Source organism: Lynx canadensis, chromosome A1 (genome assembly GCF_007474595.2).
Source record: "Lynx canadensis isolate LIC74 chromosome A1, mLynCan4.pri.v2, whole genome shotgun sequence".
Classification (NCBI taxonomy): Eukaryota; Metazoa; Chordata; class Mammalia; order Carnivora; family Felidae; genus Lynx; species Lynx canadensis.
This window is the reverse complement of record NC_044303.2, coordinates 147,157,618-147,165,332: the sequence shown is the minus strand read 5'-3', so window position 1 is coordinate 147,165,332 and position 7,715 is coordinate 147,157,618.

The following is a 7,715-nucleotide window of genomic DNA, read 5'->3' as shown; positions in this document are numbered from 1 at the left end:
CTTGTTTTTTTTTTCCCCCCTCTTCCTGTGCTTTAAATTCTTTCTCTAATGTTTTGAAATTCATAAATACAAAGTGAGCTCTCAAAACCATAGGCTTCAATCCTCTACCCCCAAAAAGCAGAAACAGAGGCCCATACTCATTCTCTCCATCCACAAACTCGTGGTGTACCAACCTTTTATAAAAAAAATTCCTGATGGTTATTGCTGAAAGTATCTTGCAATCGTAATGAGAACCACAAGCGTGGGTCCAGCCACAACATTGGTTATTGATAGGCTGAGACTGGCACTGGTCAGTTCTTCCCAACTTGACCCAGAGTTTCAGAGCAATCCCAGTCAAAATCCCAACAAGTTATGATATGGACATTAACAAAATGAGTCTAAAGTTTTTATGGGGGGCAAAAGATCCAGAACAGCCAACACAGTATTGCAGGAGAAGAACAAAGTTAGACCAATGTCACCCTTCAAGACTTACTACGCAGCTAAAGTAATCAAGACAGTGTGGTGTTGGCAAAAGAATGGAAGTAAAGACCAATGAAACTGACTAGAGAGCCCAGAAATAGACATCTATAAAAATAGTCAACTGATCTTTGATAAAGGGGTAAGACAGTACAACAGTCCCCCCTTATCTATTAGGGATATATTCCAAGACCCTGGTGGATGCCTGAAACCACAGATAATACAAAACTCTACATATACTATGTTTTTTCCTGTATACACATACCTGTGACAAAGTTTAATTTATAAGTTAGGTAACAGTAAGAAATTAACAACAATAACAAATAATAAAATAGAAGAGTTATAACCATATACTGTAATAAAACTTATGTGAATGTAGTTTCTCTCTCTCTCTCTCAAAATACCATACCACACTTACTCATCTTCTTTTGGTGATAATGTGAGATAATAAAGAAACTTTATGATGAGATGAAGTGAGGTGAATGACATAGGCATTCTGACATGGAGTTAGGCTTCTAGGAAGTTAGACTTCAGAAGGAAGGTCATCTGTTTCTGGACTGTTTGATCACAGGCTGAGTAAAACCATACACTGTGAAACCAGATAAGGGGAAGGGAGGACTGCTGTACAGTATAGCAAAAGTAGTTTCTTCAACAAATGGTGCTGGAACCATTGGCCATCAATATGCAAAAAGTGAATTAGACACAGACATTACAGCCCTTCACAAAATGGATCACAGACCTAATGTAACATGCAAAACTGTAATACTCTTAGTAGATAATACAGGAGAAAATCTAGATGACCTTTGGGATGGTGATGCCTTTTTAGATACAAAACCAAAGACATGATCTATGAAAAAAATAATTGCTGGGGCGCCTGGGTGGCGCAGTCGGTTAAGCGTCCGACTTCAGCCAGGTCACGATCTCGCGGTCTGTGAGTTCGAGCCCCGCGTCAGGCTCTGGGCTGATGGCTCAGAGCCTGGAGCCTGTTTCCGATTCTGTGTCTCCCTCTCTCTCTGCTCCTCCCCCGTTCATGCTCTGTCTCTCTCTGTCCCAAAAATAAATAAACGTTGAAAAAAAAAATAATTGCTAAGCTGGACTTCATTACAACTTAAAACATAGATTCTGTGAAAGACACATATCAAGAGAATGAGAAGACAAGCCACAGACTGGAAACATATTTACAAAAGATACATCTGATAAAAGACTTTTATTCAGAATATACAAAGAACACTTAACTCAATAATGGGAAATCAGGGGCACTTGGGTGGCTCAGTTGGTTAAGCGTACAACTTTGGCTCATGTCATGATCTCACGGTTTGCGAATTTGAGCCCCACATTGGGCTCTATGCTGACAGCTCAGAGCCTGGAGCCTGCTTCAGATTCTGTGTCTCCTTCCCTCTCTGCCTTTCCCTTGCTCATGCTCTGTCCCTCTCTCAAAAATAAATGGACATTAAAAAAAATAAAAACTAACCTGACTTAGAGTGGACCAAATTCCTTAACAGACTCCTTACCACAGAAGATATACAGATGGCAAATAAGCATAATGATGAATATACGTCACTATATATGTGTTCAAATCCATAGAGTATACAACAACAGGAGTAAACCCTAATGTAAACAGTGGACCTTTGGTGATAATTATGTGTCGATGTGGGTTCATCCTTTGTAAAAAAAAAAAAAAATGTACCACTCTGGTAAGTGATGTTGATATTGGGAGAGCCTATGTATGTGTGGGCAAGAGGTATTTGGGAAACTCTGTACCTCTCTCTCAATTTCACTATAAACTTAAAAGTACTCTAAAAAAATAAATCTGTTCAAAATATTTTGTTTGGTTTTTACAGAAGGATAATAGTGCATCACCATCTCTCCTTGCAGGAGAAATCACAAAGCAGAGCAGAACACTTCCCCATGCATGACATCTAGTGGCTCTGCATCTGAATGACAACCTCTTAGAGAAGGAAAATCTGGCCAAGTCAATAGTGGCTGTGCCTGGGTTTCGCCAGTTCCTAAAAAAACACTAAAGCATTCCTAATTTCCCAGAAGAGCTCAGCAGTGTTCCAGTTTAATAGCCGAGTAGATTAAAATATAAGGCATTTGTCTGTCTGCTGACTATTTATTTGGATTTAGGAAAGCACAAAAGACAAAATGCACCAGATCTAGAAAATAATATAGATAGGGAAGAATTGAAAACCTAGTTCCCATCCTCAAGCTATTCCGTAGCACAAGAAAAACGAGTAAGGAGCCAGCTACCCTCCATAGCAGCAACTTGCATAGCAGTGGGAGGCAATATGCAGAATGGATCTTCAGGCTGGATAGCTGGTGTCTTCACGGATGCTGGCTCCTTAGGAAAGAACTGGGAAATCAACCCGGACTTCAATCGTCTCTGTGACCATGTTGACTTGGCTAGTTGGTATCGTCTTTGTGTTTTACATATGTTATCTCATTAAATTTAGACCCCACAACAACTCTAGAAGGTAGGTACTTTGCTTCCTTATTTTGGTGACAATACAAAGTCTCAGAGAGACTACGACTGGCCCTAGTTACAGTTAGGAAGGAGCATTGTTGATATCCAATTCCATGTCTCTTTGGCTTCAGGAGTATGTTCTTCTATATCACATTCATCCAGATGGCAGTTTTCATAAACTAATATTCTTTGCTTTTCCACCAGTATTTTCCACTTTTCTTGTCCCCCCCCCCCTTCCCCACGCATAACAAGTATTCTGGGTTTATTGACTCAGGGAAGGGACATGGCCAATGGCTGCAAAATATTTGGGTTTTGTATTCCATAAGTCTAAGTTAGGAAGTTGGAGGATTTGGGGCATAGAGAGTGTAGGAAGAGTGTCAATAATCAAGGTGGAGGGAACTGGATCGACTTCTTTTTCCACCACAGAGGTGGGATAAATTTGCAAGAAAATAGGTGTGTTTTGGGAAGAGAGGCCCGCAGAGCCCTCGTGACAAAGAAGAACTCACTGTGGAATTGTCCTTAACACCGCAACTAGGTGTACATGCGTGTAAATTGCCTGTCTGGGAATCTCATCCCCTGTGGTAGGTTGGAAGCTGCTGGAGCCATCCGATCTCTAGAGGCCATGGGCACAGAAACAAGGCATCACCAGACAACTGGGTTTCACCGACATGCATACATCATAGCTTAGACACAGCCCTGGGAGGTAGGGGAAGCTTAAATGGATTGGGCTTTACGTGCTTACCCCTTGGAAGTACTGAAGGACAAAATAAACCTCATGTTGAATTACACAAAAATAAAATTATATTTAATAGCCACATTGTATTAGCTTCCAAGGACTGCTGCAATGGATTACCACGAAGTGGGTGGCTCAAAACAACAGAAATGTATTCTCTCAGTTCTGGAGGCTAGAAGCACAAAATGATGGTGGCAGCAGGGCTGTGCTCCCCCCTGAAAACTGTAGGGGAAACTCTCTTTTTGCTTCTTCCTAGCTTCTGGTGGTTGCCAGTATACAGGAGGAAAATAATTTTCCCTTTATCCTTCTAGGTTCTTTGCTAAGGTCCACCTATGATAGAAAACAGATTAATAGGAGAGAATCAAACAGAAGTCTAATAACACGTGTACATGGGAGATACCCATGAAAACTAACTTCCCCAAACGGTCCAAGTCACCAACTTAAATACCATCTTCAGAAAAAGACAAAAGAAGATGCTGAGGGAGGGTAGTGATGGGATGTTACCAGGCAAAGCTCAACAAATGAGATCATGGCTGTGCAGGTTGAAGTCCTTGCTGCCTCCACTGGTCAGAGTTTCTAGAGATTTAGTCCTCTTCCTCTCCCTGGGAGAGAGGAAGACACCCTAAAATTGGAGATTTTCTTTATAAATGTAAATGTCTCTTACAAAAGGGTAACTTCTACTCAGTCTTCAAAGCATTCCTGTGCCTGCTACTTCTTAAACTTAATCGGCCTAAAATAATCCTTATGCCAAAGAGGCATATTTTGGGATGGTGTATTCAGCTCCCCTTCACCAACAATGCCTGAGGTCCTGCCTCACTTCCGTCTCTGCCTCCATGTTCACACAGCCTTCTGCCCTCTGTGCATGTCCCTTTACGTCTTCTCTTCTTCTCATAAGGATACGAGTCATTGGATTTAGGGCCCACCCTAATCCAATATGACTTTATTTTGATTACATCTGAAAAGACCTGATTTTCATATTCACAGATTCTAAGAGTTAGGACTTGAATATATCTTTATGGGTGGCATACTTCAGTACACTGCACACCTGAATCTGTGGTCTGGGATTCATACCTGCTACACACATGAGTTTGGTGTGAAATAGGTGTGTCAGGAAGGCTGGTCCTTGTCAAGTGTCGAGGTAACATAGGATCCTGAGCAAAGCAGTTAGCCTCTACTGGTCTTGATTTCTTCATCTCCATGGTGGAGACTCTTTCTAGTGCTGACCACTAACACAGTGTGGTTTAAGAGGTACCACAAGACTCTACTGGTCTGAAAACACTACCCTGCCACCATATGACCCTTCCTTCCTGCCCTGCTTTTCTCACCATTAGAGTGACAAAGGTATTAAATGACAAATAAACAAATACATTGTCACTTGAGGGCCTCTGCAAGGATAATCTAGATTCTGGAAAACCAACAATTCTCTTGACAGCAGGATTCAGTTTTGAAATGCTGAAGCTACAGGGAGACCTGCTTGGTGGGGGGTCAAGCTACATGGTTGCCAAGGGAAACGAGGACATAATTCAGAGAAAACACTGGGCTTAGGGGCTGCATGATTTCTTTGTTATAATTGCAAATGCATTCTAAAAAGAAAGCAATGACAGAAGAGAGCCAAAAGCCAAGGAACGAAGCCCAGCCCAGGCTGCACTACTCATCTCCAGGAGAGCTAGAGAGCTGTTCAAGTGGGCTGGAATCCAGCCTGCACCAGGAGGCAGTGGCGACGTCTCACTCTGTTATGAGACAATCTCAGGGATTTGCACAGCCAAGCTGCAGACGTTTTCAGAGGCAGAGGCCTGGCTGAAATCTGGGCTGCTTTTCAATGCCTAAAAGCTCTGTAAGTAAAAAATAAGCAGCCCTGAGAAAGAATGAGGTGTCTGAGAGCTTTGAATTCTGGAACCAGAGATGCTGCCTGGATGCCACGTTTACTAGCTGTGTAACTTCAGGCAAGTTATTCTCTTCTCTAAACCTCAGATAAAATAAAGATTATTGTCCCACAACCTATCTAGACACATCGTTGTGCAATGATGTAGGTCAAGTGCTTCGCAGAAGCACAAGGGAAGTATCCTGTTAGTGTTACTTATTATGTTACAGATACAGAACCAAAGCTAAGGGATACTAAAAATTAAGTGGTGCTAAGGCCACAAGGCTAGACAAACACCTCTGAGGTGAGAATCCAGGGTGGCTGACACCTTAGTTCTTCTACAAAATAATACAGAAATTAAAAAGGAAAAGCCAGGCATACTTTATTTAATTTATTTAACAGTTATCATCATGTTTACACTGTGCCAAGTGCTATTCTAGGCACTTTATAAATACAAAATCACTTGAACCTCATAACGACCAATGAGGCAGGCACTATTATCAATTTATAAATGAGGAAAGTAAAGACAGAGAAGGTAAATGACTTGCCTAAGGTCACCCAGGGTCAGTGGGTACTGTGCTATGTCTTGGGGTTCTGAAGCAAATTGAACAAAAATAAAGAGTATCAGTACATTTAGACCATCTCTCATTAACTAAAGTATACTATTCTTTTTAAGAAGTATTTTAACTTTCTAAGACATTTAGTAGACTAGATGGCAGGCATAAACCTAAAACTGCCAGTCATATATGAATAAAATGAGCCTAAAATTTCAACCTGTGGAACACAAATTCATAGTCCAACCAGCAAGTAGCTGCTATGAGATGGTAACTATCTTCCATGAGACAAGCCTTATAGAATTTACCTTATAACCCCTATCATTAGCTTCCAAACTTCTAAAGTCTCTCAGAAATTATTTAAACATTAATCACAAATGTTCTAAACACCTAAAACCAAGCATAGCAAACATAAATTAATCTGTATTCGATGGCTTTGGCCTTGCCTATATGACCTTAGGTATCTGTCCTCTGCTGTGATTTCAAAGTTCACAGCCCCTATACTCTCAAATACCCTAACAAAAAAGACTCTGATGGGAACTGTGTACTTGACCCAGAGCAGAGAAAGTAAAGTCCTCAGCCAGCAAAGAGATGAACTCTCACAAACTTGAAAGACTAAGGAAAAGATGAGCTACTGAAACCTGGTGGGTTGAAATGTGAGGGAAGAATCCAGGTTATTCCCAAGTGTCTGGCAAGGGTAACAGGCAGGGCAGGGAGGGTGTGGAGGATGATGGTGTCCTTTACTGAGATAAAGAACTCGGGAAGAGGGGGAGGTCAGCATACAGCACAAAAGTAGTTCAGCTTTAGGCACACTAAATTTGGGAATCCTTGTGAGTCATCCGACTCGAGATCTCTGGTAGGCTATTAGATCCAAGTTGTGAAGCTTAGAAAAGGGCCCTGGTCTGGGAATATAAATCTGACAGTTTCCACCATAGTGTGGCAGTCATCAGATTTGAATGAGATCATCTACAAAGGGCTGTGGAGGCAGACGCAAAGAGCACCTATCAGAGAGCCTGTGAGGGGCCCCAACATTAAATGTTGGATAAAGGAGAGTTAAGTCTACAAAGAAGACTGAGGAAAAATGGTCACAGAGGTAGAAGGAATTCCAAGAGTGTGTGACATGAAAGCCAAAGACAGAAAGGGGCCAACTGTGTCAAATGCTACTAAGAGAGAGAGTAGAATAAGGCCTGAGAAGAATGCCCCGGAGCAGCACCATGGAAGTTAGTGGTGACCCCAGCAAGAGCAGTTTCACAGGAGGAGTGGGATGGAAGTTACCTTCCAGTGAGTTGAAGAGTAAAGGGGAGCTAGTTCCAGCCATGGAGGACCATCTTGTATTGGATTCATGCTATGACTGGAACAGCAGTAAGAACTGGATAAGACATGCAAAACAAATCCATGAGCCAGCCAGGAATACGGGTGCTGTAAGCCTTTAGAGGAGAAAGCACAGAAAGTGAGCCCCCATGTCCTCTGGCTTTTTCTCTAAGATGTTTTTCCACATTCAAGCATGAGGAAATAGGGCCCACATAGCAAGTGGCTGTCTTGCAGGGGTGAGGCACTCCAGAAGCAACTTTGTGGATAGTGAAAGAAATTCAGAAAAGGAGCCCAGAAACCCATGTACATATTCCCCACAAGCTGTTGGACAGTGTC